The 20,762-nt window shown below is 34.1% G+C and overlaps 1 protein-coding gene across 1 annotated transcript in view; it reads left to right on the top strand.

Moving 5' to 3' along the window:
• The first annotated feature begins 847 nt into the window (after window positions 1-847).
• The window catches only part of LOC136036477 (delta-sarcoglycan-like), an 89,540-nt gene continuing 69,625 nt past the window's right edge, over window positions 848-20,762 (top strand). The window contains exon 1 of the mRNA XM_065718738.1: window positions 848-900. The gene's annotated coding sequence lies outside the window, so the exon portion shown is untranslated. The remainder of the gene's footprint in view (window positions 901-20,762) is intronic.

The raw sequence follows: 20,762 nt of genomic DNA, 5'->3' as shown, positions 1-20,762 counted from the left end.
TCAGGTAAATAAAAAAGGGGTGTAAATGACATGATAGCACCTCAATGTACAGACAAGGTAAAATGTAAACCCAAAAATGTACAACTGTAAGCATTAAACGTTTGTTTGCGGTAGAAGTATCCATAGTTGCTGGATAAACAACCTGATATCCTAACTTTATCTTGCTTTGGGTTTCAACATTAGAAAGCAACTACTCCCACTAGAGCAGCTAAAGTTTTTCAGGGCTTCTCGGCAGCAGGCTGCTAGGCCTTTTGTTTTAACAGGCCGATAATTAACTACTTAGCTGGTTAATAATAAATTATGGGTTTTTCAATGGTATAATAGATCGCAAGACCGACGGAATATGCAACGCATGAAAAAATATTGGATCATTGGGCTCAATTCACACATTCTCTGTGGATGGGGAATCAAAGTTACTTATATTGGGAATCAAAAGAACGTATCTCAATGATTCTCAGAAGAACAGAGAAAACCTCGCAGCTTTTTTATATCTCCTCTAATAACCGTAAAAAAGGGGCTGATGTACGTTGATTTGCACATAATTCTGTTTTGTTTTATGGTTATCGGAGGGGAAATAAAAAACTTGTGAGGAATTTTTTTTGCAACTCTGAAAAAAATTACGGTTATGGAGATACCTCCCTTTGAAATCCGACTGACGATATGCCTCATAACTTAAAACACACGTCCCCAGATTTTAACAGATTCAAAATCATGGGCTACCGGCGCAAGCTTCAGACCACCAGAACATTAACTTTAATTTGCGCACCTGCCACAGTAAACGCAGTTAAAGTTTAGAGACAATTCCTTCGCATGAAAACTACAATTCTCAGGTTTCAACAAACTTGAAATCAGGGAACACCAGTTGTTAAGTTACAAAGCATATTCATTCCTAAATTCGATGTAAATGTAGCATTTGCTTATACCTTTGTGCAATGTTTGGTGTACCGTACGACTCATGTTTTAGTTAAGGTTCAACCCAAAATTTAAGTTTTAACGTGGTTAAAAGTGATAGCAATCGTGTTGTGTAATTTAAGAATTTTTGATAAAAGAAAAACGAGCCTCTTAAAATGTCGATTGAAACCTCCGTAAAACCTCTAAAAATGTAAAAGTAGCTTGAGTCCATTTATCGCAGCTGATCTGCAACATCCCAATGTTGTGAATTCACTGTATCTAAAAGGTCTGAAAAATATTATTTCTTCACAATAAAACGGAAAACCTAACAGACATTCAAAACAGCGGCAAAACCCCGAACCAACTTTCAAAGAACTTGTTTTAGACAGAAAATCCCAGAGTATTGAGCTATTCAGATCTCGGGACAAACTAGGGCCAAAAACATATTAGCAAGTAGATACTTATTATTAGAGTACTTCAGCGTGACAAGACTTTTGTATTTCATTAAATAAAAAAAAACTAGTTTTTTTAACCGAAATTAAGGAGCAACATTAAAACTTAAAACGAATTGAAATTACTTCGTATATGAAATGGGTTTTCCCCTCCGCAATCCCTCGCTCTTTACGCTAAGGTTTTTAATTGTCTTAAAAATTAGAATTGTGGCAAAGAGTCAAACTTCAGCATAAAGAGCGAGGGATTGCGGAAGGGAAAACTCATTTCACATACGGAGTAATTTCTGTTCGTTTTAAGTTTTAATGTCGCTCCTTACTTTCAATTAAAAAAACTAGTTTTTTTATTTAATTTCTGAACGTTTTTGAATTAATATATGTTTGATTTTGGCTCTCCGTACATAAATTATTAAAATGAAATTTGCATATTATTTCTTTTTTTGGCTAAATGGCCTCCTCTTAGTTTTGATCCGACGATTTTGAGAAATAAGGGGTGGGGAAGGAGGCCTAGTTGCCCTCCAGTTTTTTGGTTACTTAAAAGGCAACTAGAACTTTTAATTTTTAACGAACGTATTTATTAGTAAAAAATATACGTAACTTAAGAATTAACTTACATAACAAACTTTTATATTCTTATATATTTATTATGTATATGACGGGGTTTGTCCCCTCGTTAATACCTCGCTCTTTAAACTACATCTTAAGTTTTGTCCCAATTCTTAAGAATGGCCCCTGAATCAGAAAGGCTGTAGAATAAGTAGTTGAAATTACTAAAAATACTTTAGCATAAAGAGCGATGTATTTATCTCCTCCTAAATAACTCACTCTTTATGCTAAAGTATTTTTAGAACCCCTCATATGCTTAATAATCTCTGTTCGTTTTAAGTTTTAATGCTACTCCTTACTTTCAACTGAAAAAAACTTTTTCATGTTTATTTTTTCATTGTTTTTTTTTAGTAATGCTAGAAAATCCTACGCCCTTTTCATTGAGTTTATCTTCCCCCATGACATATTCCTCCAAGGAAAGATCCTCCCACATAGCTCCCCTCCGCTCAACCCAACCTCACAAACCAAAAGAATCCCCCTTAAAACGTCTGTACACTTCCCAATAACCATTACTGTATGTAAACACTGGTCAAAGTTTGTAACTTGCAGCCCCTGCCCCAGGGACTGCCGGGGAGTAAGTCGTCCCCAAAGACATAGTTCTTATGATTTTTGACTATGCGGAACAAAATGGCTATCTCAAAATTTTGATCCGTTGACTTTGGGATAAAATGAGCGTGGGAGGGGGCCTAGGTGCCCTCCAATTTTTTTGGTTACTTAAAAAGGGCACTAGAACTTTTTATTTCCATTAGAATGAGCCCTCTTGCGACATTCTAGGACCACTTGGTCAATACGATGACCCCTGGGAAAAAAAAACAAATAAACATGCACCCGTGATCTGTCTTGTGGCAAAAAATACGGAATTCCTCATTTTTGTAGATAGAAGTTTGAAATTTTTGCTATAGGGTTCTCTGATACGCTGAATGCGATAGTGTTCTTGTTAAAATTCTATGACTTTTAGGGGGTGTTTCGCCCTATTATCCAAAATAAGGTAAATTTTCTCAGGCTCGTAACTTTTGATGACAAAGACTAAATTTGATGAAACTTGTGTATTTCAAATAAGCATGAAATTCCGATTCTTTTGATGTGTCTTTTAGAATCAAATTCCGATTATTAGAGTTTCGTTTACTATTGAGCCGGGTCGCTCCTTACTACAGTTCGTTACCATGAACTGTTTGATTTGCTAATATAATATTGCACCAATATATTTTATAACTTTCACTTCATCATATACATTACAAGTATGACAAGGGCCACTAATCAAATACCCACTTTGATTATTAGATTTTATCTCAAATGTTTTTGGTGGTATCTTTTTCATAGACGACCTTCCTTTTTTGTCATAATTTTCGTTTTGTTTTCTATTTTATAAGATTATCATTTTTTTTCTCTTTTAATTGAGGGAGCTTTGGATTAATGTCACTAGATTTTATACTTTTGTTGAACTGTCACTTGAAGAAATTAAGTTTGAGAACTTTTTCTACGAAATAAGTTTTACAAAGAACTGTATAGATAACTCATTAAACCAAAATAAGCTCAACTAAAAACAAATAATTGACCAAGAGTTAAAAAATAACATAAATCACCATCAACAAATAAATGAACCCACCCCTCAAAAATATAAACGTGTCAAACTAAAAAAGAGTAGAAATTGACATGAGTAGGGCTCATTACCCCCATGCCTTCTCAAGGCAAGAACATAATTCAATCTTTTCTTAGAATAAATTTGTCAATTTGGTAAATTATTGGCACCTTCGTCTTATTGGAACCCCCTCCCCCATGATTTTGCTCACTGGCACCCTTGTCACATAGGGCTCTCCCCGAAATTTTGTTCTAGAACCAACCCTGTCTACGACAAGTCCTTCTCTACGATGTACCTTGGTTAAAAAAAAAACATTCACAAAAAAAATAAATGTGCCAACATCGTTCTTCACTTAGGCTGGTTAGTGCGTTGCTTATGAACAACAGATGACTTTGGCAAAGTCTAACAGAGGAAAGGCTCAATTGTTACCTGTAGTAAAAGCTATAAGCCCTCAAAATAGCCTACTATTTGTTATCAAACAGTTCGTAATAACGAACTGTAGTAAGGAGCGATCCGGCTCAACAGTTACTGAAACTCCAAAAAAGGAGTTTTCCGAAATTTTGATGCCAATAGCTACATCAAAAGGATCGCATTTTAATGCTGATCTTAAATATATAAATTTCATCAAGATTAGTCTTACCCATCAGAAGTTACGAGCCTGAGAAAATTTGCATCATTTTAGAAAATAGGGGGAAACACCCTCTAAGAGCCCTACAATCTTAACGAAAATAACACCTTCGGATTCTCCGTATTAGAGAACCCTATTATAGAAGTTTCAGGCTCCTATCTACAAAAATGTAGAAATTCACATTTTTTGCCAGAAGACAGATCACGGATGCGTGTTTATTTTTTATTTTTTTTATTTTTTTCCTGGGGTGATCGTATCGACCCAGTGGTCCTAGAATGTCGCAAAAGGGCTCATTCTAATGGAAATTAAAAGTTCTAGTGCCCTTTTTCATTGACTAAAAAACTGGAGGGCACCTAGGCCCCCTCTCACGCTCATTTTTTCCCAAAGTCACCAGATCAAAATTCTGAGATAGCCATTTTATTCACCATAGTCGAAAAATATGTCTTTGGGGACGACTTACCCCCCACAGTCCCCGTGGGAGGGTGGCAAGTTACAATTTTTTACCTTTGTTTACATAATATTAATGGTTAGTGGGAAGTGTACAGACGTTTTCAGAGGGATTTTTTGGTTTGGGGGGAGGGGTAAAGTAGAGGGATTTGGGGGAGAGTACTAAATTTCAAGTTTTGTCCCAATTCTTTAAGAATGACCCCTGAATCAGAAAGGCCATAGAATAAATAGTTGAAATTACTAAAAATACTTTAGCATAAAGAACGAGGTATTTAGGAGGAGAATAACCCCTCATATGCGTAATAATCTCTGTTCGTTTTAAGTTTTAATGCTGCTCCTTACTTTCAATTGAAAAACTTTTTCATGTTTATTTTTTCATTGTTGTTCTTTTTTATAGTAATGCTAGAAAATCCTGCACCCTTTTCGTTGAATTTCTCTTCCCCCATGACACATTTATCCAAGGAAATATCCTCCCACATAGCCCCCTCCCCTCAATTCCCCCCCCCCCAACCCCAAAAAAACCTGAAAATGTCTATACATTTCCCAATAACCATTACTGTATATAAACGCTGGTCAAAGTTTGCAACTTGCCGCCCCTCCCCCGGGGACTCTGGGGGAATAAGTCATCCCCAAAGACATAGTTATTATGGTTTTTGACAATGCTGAATAAAGTGGCTATCTCAAAATTTTGATCTGTTGACTTTGGGAAAAAACGAGCGTAGGAGGGGGCCTAGGTGCCAATTTTTTTGGTTGCTTAAAAGGGGCACTAGAACTTTCATTCCCTTTAGAATGAGCCCTCTTGCGACATTCTAGGACCACTTGGTTAATACGAAGACCCCTGGGGAAAAGAAAAGAAAAGAAAAAAAACAAATTAACACGCACCCGTGATCTTTCTTCAGGCAAAAATACGAAATTCCATATTTTTGTAGATAACAGCTTGAAATTCTTGCAATAGGATTCTCTGATACGCTGAATATAATGGTGTGATTTTTGTTAAGATTCTATAACTTTTAGGGGGTGTTTCCCCCTATTTGCCAAAATAAGGCAAATTTTCTCAGGCTCGTAACTTTCGATGACAAAGATTAATTTGACGGAACTTATATATTTAAAATAAGCATGAAAATCCTATTCTTTTTTTTGTATCTTTTAGTATCAAAATTTCGTTTTTTAGAAATTCATTTACTATTGAGCCGGCTCGCTCCTTACTACAGATCGTTACCCGGTACTGTTTGAAAGTTTGTAGTCTAATGATAACAGTTCTAACTTGTAACCGTATTAACATGGGTTTAAAATTTGGATAAAGTTATTTTCTTTCATCTTTTAAGTGCTGATCCTAATGATCAGTTCTCATAAATTGTTAGAATTAACAAAGTAAAAATACTGAAAGTATACTTTCCGATGAGAAGTTAAAACCTATTGTAGTATTACGTCAGAAAACTCGTATTAACAATAACAAGAATTTCTGGGAAGTATTTTAACTACCAACTATTTATAAATCTTCATAGTTATCAAGAATAATATAACCGAAATACTCTTTATGTGATCTACCCAAAAAATTTTAACGCAAAGTTTAAGAGAGATGTGAAGTTAAACCTATATTTAATGTGAAGATTTAGTAAGAACTCAGGTTGACTTCTTTAATTTCTTTGCCTGATTCGGGAAAAAATCTTCTTATAAGTTCACTGTCAATAGTTTTAAAACCCCAAAAAAAGCATAAAAATTAGTAAAAAAAATGATTATGTGATTAAAGTAAGGAAGTTCAATCTTAAAACAAACAAACATTACTGCTTCGTGGTTTACACAACGTATTTTTGAAAAACTATTTCAAATAAAATGGTTCGTTATGTTACCCTATATTTGTAGAATTACTAAAAATAGCTTTACTGAAAACTAAGCTTTCTTGAGTTTTTTAGAGAGTTCAAATCCTGTCGTAAAATTTATTTATTTTATGGCCGGTAAAAGACTACTGAGATGTTTATAAATTATTCATTTTTAGAGATCGCTGAAGGATCTTCTGCTTCTATTTTTGTTTTTTTGGGTCGGTTTTTATACTCTAAATAATGTGCAGCATCAAATAAATTGTACATTCAATAAATTGCTGCTGCTTACAGTGTTTTTGCTTTTTTTTTTACTTCTATGAAGGAACATCCTTTGAAGAAGCTGAAAATCTTGAAGAATAAAAAAAAAATCAAATAAAACTTAATCTAAAAAAACTAGACCTTGTTTATTAACACGTTAAATAAATCCAATTTATTTTCAGCTTTAAGAAAACATAGCTGTTAAGAGTAGACTGTTAAAAGTAGAAAATAAAGATTAAAAAAACACATCGTAACAAAAAACACAATCTTCTTCAAAGGTAATACTGAAACAAACGTACTTAAGGGACTTACACAAAGGGGGCAAGGCAGATCCGGCTATTTGATGTCAATAATATATTTGAAAAAAAAGAACAACTGTAGCGCTGAAAAAATTTATGGATGCTTATTGGTCCACTATATTCATTTCATGCGTCTTGGGTAATAAAAAGTAGAGAAAGTTGTTTTCGACATAGTTAAAATTTTGCTCACTAGTTTTTTAGGTCCAAGAGACATTTGACGTTTTTTCAGGGTTTATTTTACCAAGCGTTTTTGTTGTCGTTGCTACTCTAGCGTTTACACACAGGGCGGTAAATAAACTACAGTCACAAACATTAGTCCATCAGAGATCTGACCAAGCAATCAATTCTAATTAACCAATAATAATAATAATCAATTATTGAATAATGAGAAAAAACCATTTGGCTGGGACTTTCTCTCTTATTATTTTGTCTTTTGGTGTTTGTTTCTTTTATCGAAAAAACACAAAATTGATTCCTGTGTCAACAGCAATTTATGGGAAGTTTTAAACTTGAAGAATTTTGCACATTTCTAATCGCCAGAAAATATAAACTATAATTTGTATACAAATTGCTACATTTTTCTACTTATCTTTTAGAGTTTAGAGACATAAATTACTCTTTACTTAAAGTTTGTTACCGAAAACTCTTTGATTCCTGCTTGGTGTTTGATTCACTCAAGTTTTTAATAATAATAAAATAACAAAAAAAAACAAGATGCTGATTTTTACATATGAAAATAAAGACCGATATTAAAATTCAATTCGATCAAAAATTCTGCCATGCAAAATCACTGGAAAGATGCCTCGAGAAGGAAAGAGCCTATTTCTCCATATTTGCTTCAAATAACGAAGTTTTCAGTCCAAATACTTTGAGAAGCAACAGGTAAATAAAACATTTTCTCTCACCAAGTGGTCACATTTGCTCCATTCTAAAAGGTTTTCAGGATAGCAGCAAAAGAACCTTGGCTTAAAATGTCAGAGCAACAATCACCATTATATACTATAGGATGATTTATAAAATGATAGTGTCAAAGAATCTAGAAACAAATAGAGCTTTTAAATAAGACAATTTATGTAGAAAAAAGAATCAATTTTACATTCGGAAACATTTATCAGTAATTAGTGTTACCCATCAAAAGATATTAACACCCCGAAAATTCATTGTCACATTCGAAAACCTTTATGAATGGTAAAAAGGTCAAAGGAAGGAAAAATTAGAATAAACGATGACTATGCAAGGAAATAAGATAAATACTAAATGCTAAGAATTTTACATAAGAAAACTACATACAAAGATTAAGACTAAGAGAATATAACCTGAATAAAATAGTTCATGGCAATAAACTGTACGCAAGGCATGGCAATAACTGTATGCAACTGTACGACTCGGCATTAGTAACTGAAATAAAAAAAAAAAAAAAAAAAAAACAGAATTTTGATAATGATAATAATACCCGTGTCAAAAGAATTGGATTTTAATGGTGGTTCCAAATACATTAAGTTCATTATGTTAAATGTTATGCATCAAAAGTTACGAACCTGAAAAAATTTACCTGATTTTCGAAAAAGGGAGGAAACACCTATCAAGCTATCATAAGAAAAATTACACCGTCAGATTCAGCATGTTAGAGAACCCCACTGCAGAAGTTTTAAGCTCCTATTTACAGAAATGTGGATTTTTGGAGAGTAAAAAAAATGGTCACAAATGCGTTTTTATTTGTCTTTCAAACAGTTCGTGGTAACGAACTGTAGTAAGGAGCGACCCGGCTCAATAGTAAACGAAACTCTAAAAAACGGAATTTCGATACTAAAAGATATATCAAAAGAATCGGATTTTTATGTTGATTTTAAATACATAAGTTTCATCAAATTTAGTCTTTGTCATCAAAAGTTACGAGCCTGAGAAAATTTGCCTTATTTTGGAAAATATGGGGTAACACCCCCTAAAAGTCACAGGATCTTAACGAAAATTACACCATCGCATTCAGCGTATCAGAGAACCCTATACACAAAATTCCAAGGTCCAATCTACAAAAATGTGGAATTTCGTATTTTTGCCAGAAGACAAATCACGGGTGCGTGTTTATTTGTTTTTTGTTTTTTTTTTTTTCCCAGGGGTCATCTTATCGACCAAGTGGTCCTAGAGTGTTGCAAGAGGGCTCATTCTAACGGAAATGAAAAGTTCTAGTGCCCTTTTTAAGTGACCAAAAAAATTGGAGGGCACCTAGGCCCCCTCCCACGCTCATTTTTTCCCAAAGTCAACGGATCAAAATTTTGAGATAGCCATTTTGTTTCGCATAGTCGAAAACCATAATAACTATGTCATCGGGGATGACTTACCCCCCACAGTCCCTGGGGGAGGGGCTGCAAGTTACAAACTTTGACCAATGTTTACATACAGTAATGGTTACTGGGAAGTGTACCGGTGTTATCAGGGGGATTTTTTTGGTTTGGGTGTGGGGTTCAGGGGAGGGGGCTATATGGGAGGATCTTTCCTTGGAGGATTATTTCATGGGGGAAGAGAAATTCAATGAAAAGGGCGCAGGACTTTCTAGCATTACTATAAAAAAACAATGAAAATATAAACATGAAAGAGTTTTTTCAATTGAAAGTAAGGAGAATTATTAAAACTTAAAACGAACAGAGATTATTACGCATATGAAGGGTTCTAAAAATACTTTAGCATAAAGAGCGAGGTATTTAGGAGGAGATAAATACTTCGCTCTTTATGCTAAATTTTTTTTTAATAATTTCAACTATTTATTCTACGGCCTTTCTGATTCAGGGGTCATTCTTAAAGAATTGGGATAAAACGTAACGTAAGTTATGTGCGTTTGTTACGTAAGTTAATTCTTAAGTTACGTTTTTTTTTTTACTAATAAAAACGTTCGTTAAAAATTAAAAGATCTAGTTGCCTTTTTGAGTAACCGAAAAATTGGAAGGCAACTAGACCTCCTTCCCCACCCCTTATTTCTCAAAATCATCTGATCAAAACTTTAGTAATTTATGTACGGAGAGCCAAAATCAGACAAGCATTAATTCAAAAACTTTCAGAAATTAAATAAAAAAAACAAGTTTTTTTAAATGAAAGTAAGGAGCGACATTAAAACTTAAAACGAACAGAAATTACTCCGTATATGAAAGGGGCTTTTCCTCCTCGACACCCCGCTCCTTGCGCTAAAGTTTGATTCTTTCTCGCAACTCTACTTTTTAAAACAATAAAAAACTTTAGCGTAAGGAGCGGGGTGTCGAGGAGGAAAAGCCCCTTTCATATACGGAGTAATTTCTGTTCGTTTTAAGTTTTAATGTCGCTCCTTACTTTCATTTAAAAAAACTTGTTTTTTTTTATTTAATTTTCCCAAAAGATGATTGTATGGCACCAATGGTCCTAGAAAATGGGAAGAAAGCTCTTTCAGGCGGAAACTAAAAGCTCTTGTGTACTTTTTAAGTAGCCCCCTTCCCACGTCCGTTTCTCCCTCTAAGACATAACATCTAAATTTTAAGATATCTATTTGATTTAGCATAGTTGAAAATGTCGTTGCTGAAAACAAGTTTTTCAACTAAAATTAGGGAGAAGATTAATTTTCAAAACTTTTCCCACAAAACAAATTAAAAAAAAAAAAAAAACTAAAGAGCTCCATTAAGCCAAAAATGAAAAGAAATAAAGTCAAATATTCTTCCAAGCGTAAAACTACCACAAATCACTATCAATAAATGAATGAAACTAATAACGAACAGAAATTACAACAAGTTGCCGAGTCAAACTAAAAACGAGCAAAAATTAACGTAAGTCCCAAGCCTAACCCGAATGCCTTCTTAAGACAAGAACATAATCTTCACTTTACTGAAACAAAAACAAATGACCGTGGATTGTCAGTTTAATTTGCATACACTGATATTTATTCCTTAAACTCTTAATAATTTTATATTAATTAAAGTAAAAAAAATGAAGAGATTTAAGACGTATTAAGTTTTCAGTAAAGCACAAATTATGTTCTGATTTTCAGAAGGCATGGGGGTTATCAGCCCTACTCGTAAAAAATTTTTGGCTCGTTTTGAGTTTAAATCGACTGTTTATTGTAATTTCTGTTCGTTTTGAGTTCCATTAATTAATTAATTGTGATTTGTCGTAGTTTTGCGCTTGGAAGATTATTTGACCTCATTTCTGCTCATGTTTGGCTTAATGGAGCTCTTTACTTTTTTGAAAAACTTGTTTTGTGGAAAAAGTTTTTAAAATTAATTTCTCTTCGTTTTTATTGGCATGGTATTTTTCGTGGAATTTTTTTTTTATCTTTTAGGTTTTTTCTATAAGAATCCATAGCTTGGCTTGCTATTTGTATATTGGACAAACTTTTTCAACAATTTTTAATCCTGCGACAAATAGTATTTGTGATGTGATTTTATACCTCCTCAAGTTGATCTGAAAAATGAAAGTTAATATCATTCCCAAGAGAATCTATCTATGCTGTTTGACAACCTGGATACCCTTTAATTTTTTTTATTTATTTAATTTGTAAGAGCATAAGTAGTAATAGTAGTAGCCCCGAAAGTTTCAACTTAATAACCCCATTTGTTCTCAGTATAAGCGGAGGTAATTTATTGGCAATCATAAACACAATGCATTTTAATTTAGTTTGAAAGCCATATTGATATTTCTAAAGCCGAATAGGCCAATTGTATGTATGAGGTTGACATGCCTATTATCAATGAAGACATAGTTGCTGGACCGTTCTACTGTGCTGAACACAATTACTGTCTCAAAATTTGACTCAAAAGTGTTCGGAAAATGAAAGGGCTTAAAAGAGGGGCTGCTTGCCTTCCAACCTTGTTTTGCTCTTATAAAGGACACTAGAACTTTTAATTTTGAATCTTATTAACTTCTTTAAATGTTTCAATGGTGTTTCTAGTAATTATAGAGTGGTGGTACTTACGATATTACTTATTTGCCCTTTTGAAAACATTCATGCATACAGTTTGTTCGTGTAATTGAAGCAACGCTCCCTAAAAGTTTCAGCTTAATACCCTTAGCGTCATTAGCTGCAGTAATTGTAGTGGTAGTTTTAAAATTATTTATGTAGCGCCTTCTGGATAGTTCGAAAACCCCCACAACTTACCATTTAGTGTCTAACTTAGTAATATAAGTTGTTGTTGAGGCATTGCTTTGTCACCTTTTTGGAAGCCCACATGCTCATAGCTTATTTTGATTTTGTTCAAAATCCGCCTAAATATTCCTTAAAAGCTTCATCTTTATACCTTTAGCCTGCGTAGCAGCAATAGTTGTAGCAGTAATAGTAGCAGCATGCGCGTAGCACCTTTGGTTTCTTCAGCATCCCCTTCACGCTGTAAGTTTCAGTTTAGTGCGATCAACCGTGTTCCTGAAGCATATCTGGTATTTTCGCTTGACAACCTTTGTAGGCATATCGTGTTTCAATTTAGTTCCGTATAGTTTTTATATTTCCCAACATTTTCGCCGTATTATCCTTAGTTTTAATAGCAGTAGCAGTACAATTATTAGTAGGAGCCTATGCTTTAGCGGCATTAACATTAATAGATGCAGTAGCAACAGTAGAAGGAGCTTGATTAGAAGCATTAGCATTAAGATGCAAATATCTTCTTTAGGTTAGTTCAACATCCCTCACAGCAAGCCCTGTTAGTTTTAACTTCACACACCAAAATGTTCCTAATATATTACTGTTACACCTTTTGACAAACTGCGTACAAACGGCGCGTGTGATTCAATCCACCCTTTCTTTAAAACTCTTTGAAAATTTCACCTTCATACCCATAGGCATAGTTGTAATAGAAGTCAGGATAGTAATATTAATCTTGCTAGTAATAGTGTTAATAGTAATAAAGGTAGTACCAGTAGCAGCAGTAATATTACCATGTTGCATATTGCTCATTAGAACATCCTTCTTATCAGGTCTTGGAAGTTTCAACTTCGTGGAATTAGCCATTCCTATGATAAAGTTAGTACTAGCAATAGTGTGCACATATTATTTTTTGGTCAGACGATTTTTTCCTTTAAGCATTCTCTGAAAGTTCCAACTTAACACCCAAATTAATTCTTTGTTGAAAATTTGCACGCTTTGTTGAAAATTTGCATGCGCAGGGCGTCTTTTGATTTAGTTCGGATTTCCCATATTGCCTTTTCGATCATCTCCCTTACCATTTCCTAAATTTTCTAAATTAATATGCTCAGCTGTTCCTGAGGTGCGCCCTTTTGACAATCCTTATAAACATAACGTGTTTTAATTTAGTTCAACACCTCTCAACATTCTCTGAAAGGCTCATCTGAATACCCTTCGTCTTCTTTGAAAGTAAAATTCAAACAAGCATACATTTCTCAATAAAACACATTATATATAAACAATGAACGATTTACCTAACTTACATCCCTTGCCCTGATGACTCCTGGGAGGTTGACATCCCCTAAGAAATAATTGCTGGACCTTTGTACAATACTGAAAAAATAGCTGCCGTAAAATTTTTAATCGGATGTTTTTTGGAGAAAGATAGGTTTGGGGGTAAGGAGGGCGCTGATTGCCCTCCGTTCACTTATGATTCTTAAAGAGTGCACTTGAACTTTCGACTGTCAATCAAATGAGCTCCATCCGATCCAAAGTCTAAACGACCACACGTTCCATAAGAACCTTATTTGCTCCGGGTATAGATTATAAACCTTTTTCCTGAGCCCTGGGGGGCTGTGTTCACCATATAGACATTTTTTTATGATTTTTGGATTATAAGCGACAAAACGGCTATCTCATAATTTCAATTGAATGCGTTTCGGTAAAACAGGATGTCAGGGAGATGGGTCTAGTTGCTCTCTGTCACTTTTGAATCTTAAAAGGGAACTAGACCTATACATTTCAATTCGAATGAGCTATTTCTAAAGTTCACACGACAACCCCTTCCATAAAACCTTATGTGCCCCTGGGGCATAACTTACAACCCTTACCCCCAGACTCTGAGGGATTCTGTCAACCCCAAAGGCTTTGTTATATAATCTTTCGACTATTTTTGAACAAATGGCTATCTAAAAATTTCTATTGGATGCATTTGGGGAAAGTACGACATGAGGAGGCGGAGCTACATTCCGATTACTTTGATTTTTAAAAAGGCACTGAAACTTCTTATTTCCAGTGCATTGACACCCCTCCAGATTTTATACGACAAACTTTTCATAAAATCCTTATATGCTTTTGGGGCATGACTCACAACCTATGCACTGAGGGCTGTGAGGGGGTATCATCCTCAAAGATAAAATTTACAGACCTTTCAACTACCACTGAACAAAATGGGTATCTCAAAATTTTGATTGGGTGTGTTTAGGGAAATGATAGCCGTTTGGTAGGGGGGAATGCTGCCCTGCAAACACTTTTGACTATTAAAAAGGGCACTAGGCTTTCAATTTCATAACGAATGAGCCCTTTTCGAGGTTTCTACGACAATACATTGTCATTTCAAAGTTTCTATCGGATACATTCGGGGAAAATATGACCGGATGGGGGAATGGTTGCCCTTTGACCACTTTGACTCTTAAAAAGGGTACTAGAACTTCTGACTTCTAATCCAATCAGCCCCCTCCAAAGTTAATACGACATCCTTTTCCATAAGAACCTTATATGCCATCAGGCAATAACTTACAACACTTCCTATGAGGGCTTAGAGAGGGGGGGGGGAGAGGTTGTCATCCATAAACATATAATTTCCAGGCCTATCAACTACGTTGAACAAAATAGCAATCTCAAATTTTAATTGGGTCTGTTTTGGGAAATGAGAGGCGTTAGGGGGGAGGGGGTTGCCCTCCGATCACTTTTGATTATAAAAAGGGTATTAGACCTTGCAACTTCCAATCGAATGACCCCTTTTCAAAGTTTCTACTTCAACAAATGATCATCTTAAAATTTCCATCAGATGCATTTCGGGAAAATACAACATTTGGGTGGGGGGTATCTGCCCTCCGATCACTTTGGATCTTAAAAAAGGCACTAGAACTTCTCATTATCAATCCAGCAAGCCCCCTCCGAAGCTTATACGACCACTCTTTCTAAGAAACCCTTACATGCCCGTAGGGCATAATGTTCAGCCCTTGCCATGAGGCTGTGGATGGAGGTTGTCTTCCTCAAAGACATAATTTTCTTACCTTTCAACTACGCTGAAAAAATGGCTATCTCAAAATGTTGAATGGACGTTTTTTGGGGAAATAATGGGGATGGGAGGGGGGTTGGTTGCCCTCCCATCATTTTTAACTATTAAAAAGGGCAATAGTCCCTTCAATTTCCAATTGAATTCGCGCTTTCTGAAGTTCCTACGACAGCATCTTCTATGCAAGGCGACCTGGTCAATTTTTTTTTTATAAAAATACATAGTGCCCAAATCACTCTTTACTATTTTTTTGCCTATTTGTTTTAAGCTTACTGCTACTCTACATTTTCATTCGTAATTTTTAATTTTTTTTTATTTAAACAATAAGAACGAAAGAAAAAAGAAGAACTATCGACTTGTTTTGTAGAATCTTAATAAGATTCTCGATATATAGTTATGTTTCTCATATATTTCATCCTTTTTTACTTCCAGTGCCAATTCTTTCGGCCAGGCAAGTAAGAAGGAAGTTTTTGGGGAGGGACTATTAAAAAAGAAACTATTTGGTAATTTGAACAAAAAGTTCCTCAGAATTAAAGAAAATTAAGGATTTCGTGAAGGCTTCTGTGTGGCCCCGAGGCCCTTCTCCTCTCTGGGTTTGTCCCAACTCTTGACTGTTTCCTTTTTTAATGCTATTAGGGGCTTTTCCTCAAATAATACTATAATTATTTTGTGGCTCAATCCATTATCAAATAATAATTAGTATTACCTTTCACCAAGACATTTTTCTAGATATCCTTTCAAAATTAATTGAGCTTATAAAAGAAAACCTCATTTAGTGAGTCTTCTTATGGAAAACCGCTTACGGAGAACCTATTGAAGCAGTGAGTTTTCTATCCCTTGAACATAGCCTTGAAGCAACAGGATGAAAATTCCTGAGAATTCCTTATTTGTCAAAGTGCATTGAATTGTAGCTATCGAGGAATACATTTCCCTAAGCGCTAAATTCGTGAATATTTGGGAAATGGGACTTTCGTTTACTTATTTTTTTAGTGTTTCAGTGCTGGAAGCCAATCGCGTGAACCTGCAAACTTTGAAAAACTGAAATAGAAAAATACAAAACTCTACAAATAAGATATACTTTTCATAAGAAAGGAAAGGATTCAGTTTCCTGGAAATAGGCATATACAATAGGCTGGAGAATCCCCCCCATAGCAGGACCAACAGTTTATTGAAAATACAAGATTTTGCGACGTTCTGGAAAAATATAAAGTTCGTGTAAATAAATAAATAGACTTGCTTCTTTCCTTGGCAAATTTTATTCGGGCACTCATACCCGCAGCAAATAGATTGTATCTTTAAATAAAGGTAAATTGTTGTGAGGAAACTACAAAAGAAAATAATTAGTTTTAAAATGGCATAGAAAAAAAAGGATCAACACCCCCTCCTGAATTATCTGGATTTGAATTTGGTATGGGTTGCATTTATGTGAATTGATGCTTCTAACTGACTAGAAAATACGAGTTCGCTCTTCATTGTTACAGAAAAAGTTGCATCTGGCTCTTCTGACGTCGCTGTGTTGTGTTTGGAGATCAGTCGAATTTTTTTTACGTCGCATATTAATTTCAACTGTTTACAATAAATTCAATCGGAAAATTTATTTAAAGCTTTTTAAGCTAGACCCATTCATTTGAAATATTGTTAGAAATAATATTTGAAATATTGCCCTAAGAATATTTCTAACAACATGATTATTTCATTTTTAATTTGATGACTTGAATATCAATAAATTTTATATCATAAATGTTATAATTGACCAATCATACTGGGAATTTAATGTACATTTTGATGCATTTTGTAAAAGCTTAATAGTTAAAAATTCGTTATCTAGGAACCTCAAGTTTTCAATCATAATGATCAATTTGGCAAAACACACAAAGAAACAGTAGGCTACATACTTATTTACTTAAGTCCCATCCATCCTCATGGAAAGTTTTACGGCTGCTGCTTTCAAAGTTCGATGGGCTAGTGCTCAATATGCTGTTCGGTCAGGTGCACTTCTGGATAGTTGAGTGACATACTGCCAATCAAAAGTTGTCAATCCACCTCTCTCCGTGGTCGATGCCCTTTAATACCCTTTACATGCCCAAACCAGCATAGCTTCTGTCTTCTAACTTTGTTTAGGAGCGTGTCTGGTTAATTTAGACTTCTACTTCTTCATTTTTGACACGGTCAACCCCTTTAAGGGGACAACCCCTTTACTATACGGCATAATTTCTGTTCGTTTTAAGTTTTAATGTCGCTCCTTACTTTCAGTTAAAAAAACTTGTTTTTTATTTTATTTAATTTATTAAGGATTAGAGGTTTTTACAAAACAAATATTCATTTTTGCGGTAAAGGGGTATTATATAGTTAAAATCCATCTGATTTTGTATTATAGCTGATCTTAAAGTTATTGTGTAAGAAAGGGCTATATTTTGTAACTATGTTATGGATGTGCTTTTTTCTGTACGGCAACATCTCTGAAATATCATTTGTGGTAACTGTGTGTAAGAACTTGAGAACTTTCTTAATCCTAATCATTTGAAAAATGCAGTTGTTAGATAAACCTTTTTGATGTGTATTGGTTCAGTTCCGCATTGTATTTTCAGTGTTTGTGTCATGTTTTGAAAGTGATAGCCAATATATGAACTAAATAAATAAAAAAAAGAACAGCAACACAGCAGAAAACTAAGAAACGAGAGATGAATAAAACATTTAATGCATAGAGAGAAGAGTTTGAAGATGAATTAATATAATTACTGAAAATAAAAGACTTTCTAATATCGTAGCAAACATCATTACCTTCTTTAAAGCTTAACAAACATGGCAACCAATGCTTAATAACGGAACAATTTGCTGGAGAAAAAGAATTAATTCTGATACAAGGAAATATACAAGACATCCTATAAACGGATAAGAAATCAAAATTTTTAATTGAATTCTAAACTATCAATTTCGGTCTTGTATTCATTATTATAAGTCATATTTTCTTGAATACCCTGATGATAACATGCATTTAGAATTCCGAAAATCATAAAGATTTATGCCCACATGTTTGAATTTTTTCCCCTGAACTCTTACACGGAAATTTTATTGAAAAACTAATCTGAAAAATGTTACAAAATTTTTCGTAACATGTCTGGGCTCCTATAGCACAAAATTGAAAATATTTATTATATTCTTTCCTTAACCAATAAGAGAACCATATCAATTAAAATAAAACAGAAATTAATATACAAAAAAGGTTTTTTCATAAGAAGTTTTTCAAAGAAAGGTAAAGTAACAAATTATACGAGTGATGAGCAGAAATAAAGCCAGATATTTTTTCAACCGCACAACTACCGCAAACCACTTTTGATAAACAAATAAAATCCCAAAACGAACAGATATTACGATAAATGACAAAGTCAAATTCAAAACGAGCAGAAACTAAGATGAGTATGGCTCTCACCCTCCTGGATTCAAATGACCAGAACATAATTTGCACTTTACTGGAAACAAAGTAAATTTTAAATGTTTTTTCTTTTTTTTACCTTTAACAAACTGAAATTACTGAGACTGTCAGGAATGAATGTAACTATATGCATTAATTCTCAACCCACATTTATTTTTTTCGGTAATCTTGGTTATGAGGGTGATTTTTTTTTCTTTTTTTAATGTTATTCTAAGCAAAAATACATTGTTGGAAATAAAGATTTTTTCAGTAAAGTGTAAGTAACGTTCTGGTTCTTGAAGGCACAGGGGGGGGGGGGCTTCAGCCCTTCTGTCCGTTTTATCTGTACTTTTTGGGTTTTATTTATTTATTGATAATGATTTATGGTGGTTTTCTGCTTGTAAGATTATTTGAATCTATTGTTTAATGTAGCTCTCTACTTTTTTAATTTAATTTGAACCGGAACGACTATGTTCTTGGTTTTTAGGTAATATTTTACTTTTTGATGAAGTCACGATGCGTAAGTTAAAATAAATAAAATTAATGGTTAATTGATTCTATAGTAAACAATAAATAAAATACAGAATAAACATAATATAACTTAAAATAATAAAAAAGATGACTAAAATTAACACTTGACAAATATGACTTCTTATCCCTTTATAAGATGCCTTGGATATTTCCTTGTATCGGATTTCATTCTTTTTTTTCTCCAATAAATCGTTTTGTTATTAAAAATTGATTGCTCCTTTAATTTATCTTTTAATAAGATCATGATATTTGATACAATTTTAGCTGGTAATTTTATTTTCGATTTTTACAATTTCTTCATCTTCGGTTGTTCTTTCTATGTATTCAACCCAATGAACATGTTCTTTGAAAAACTTATCCTATGCCATTCCTGGTATTATAGATCTGTGCCATTTTGACAACCCGACTGCACTTTAACTCTTTCAATTTAGTTCAATCATAGTAGCAGCAGTAGTAGCAGTAGTAGTAGCTGTAGTAATAGTAGTCGCAGTAGCAGTTGTAGTAGTTGTTGTTGCAAGTAGCTGCAGACAATAGTGTTTGCCACAGTAAAGGTTGCATGCAATCGCTCTTCCAAGATGCCACAGTTGCTGTTACTAGCAATTGGTGTCAGAGTTATTTCGCAAGCTTTTGCGCAAGAAAAGCTATGTATATAGTGCCTTTGGTTTAGTCAAACTTCCCCCCTCCAACACGCCCTGAATATTTCAACTTGATGCTCTAAGGCGTACCGGAGATAATGCTGATACTCCCTTTTTACAATCTAAATGCAAATAGTTTCTCTTGCTTTAGTTTAACTTTGCCTAAACACTCCCTGAAAGCTTCACCTTAAACCCCGAAATTTAAGTAGAAGCAATAGTTGTAGCAGTAGTAAGAGCATTAAGGGCAACATGCATATAGCATTTTTTTTTCAACATCCCCTAAACAAACACTGAAAATTTCAACTTAATACCCTAAACTGTTCCTACGACATTGCTGATACGTCATTTTGACAACTTCCATGCACATAACGGGTTTGATTTAGTTCAACACCCTCTCAACTTTTCCTGACATTTTGAACTTAATACCCTTAAATTTAGGAGCAGTCGTTGTAGCATTATTAAAAGTAGTAGTAGATGTAGTTTTAGTAGCAGTAGCAATAGTGCTACTAGCTTGAAAATAGTACCTTTTGCTCGGTTTAGCATCCCCCATAAGAAGTCATTAAAGCTTCAACTTAATAGTCCAAGCCGTTGCTAAGATATTGTTAATACTACATTTTGACAACCTAAATTTACAAAGTGTATTTCATTTAGCTCTTTCTCCTCATTATTCCTTGAAGTTTGCAACTCAATACGCTAAGCCATTCCTGAGATACGCCCTTCTTATAATCTGTATGCTCAGTTTTAGCTATGATTTAGCTCAACTTTCCTCTCAATATTCCCTGAAATGTTTTGACTTCATATCCTTAGCCTTAGTAGTACTAGTATCATAGCAGTAGTAGAAGGAGTAGCAGCACTAGATTACTTCGAAGACAACACTGTCTTTTCATGACGAAAATATAACAGTTCAAAATAAGGATGAAACTTTTTAATTGACAGTGAAACAAATATATTTTTTTTTATATAAAGTTAAAATATAAAGTTTTACTGCTGATGACGAACACTGTATATTTTTTCGGAATATCCAGTTAAAAAGTTTTATATTTCTTTCACTGTCAAT

This window comes from Artemia franciscana, chromosome 15 (genome assembly GCF_032884065.1).
Source record: "Artemia franciscana chromosome 15, ASM3288406v1, whole genome shotgun sequence".
In the NCBI taxonomy this organism is placed as follows: Eukaryota; Metazoa; Arthropoda; class Branchiopoda; order Anostraca; family Artemiidae; genus Artemia; species Artemia franciscana.
This window is presented reverse-complemented; position numbering and strand designations above follow the sequence as displayed.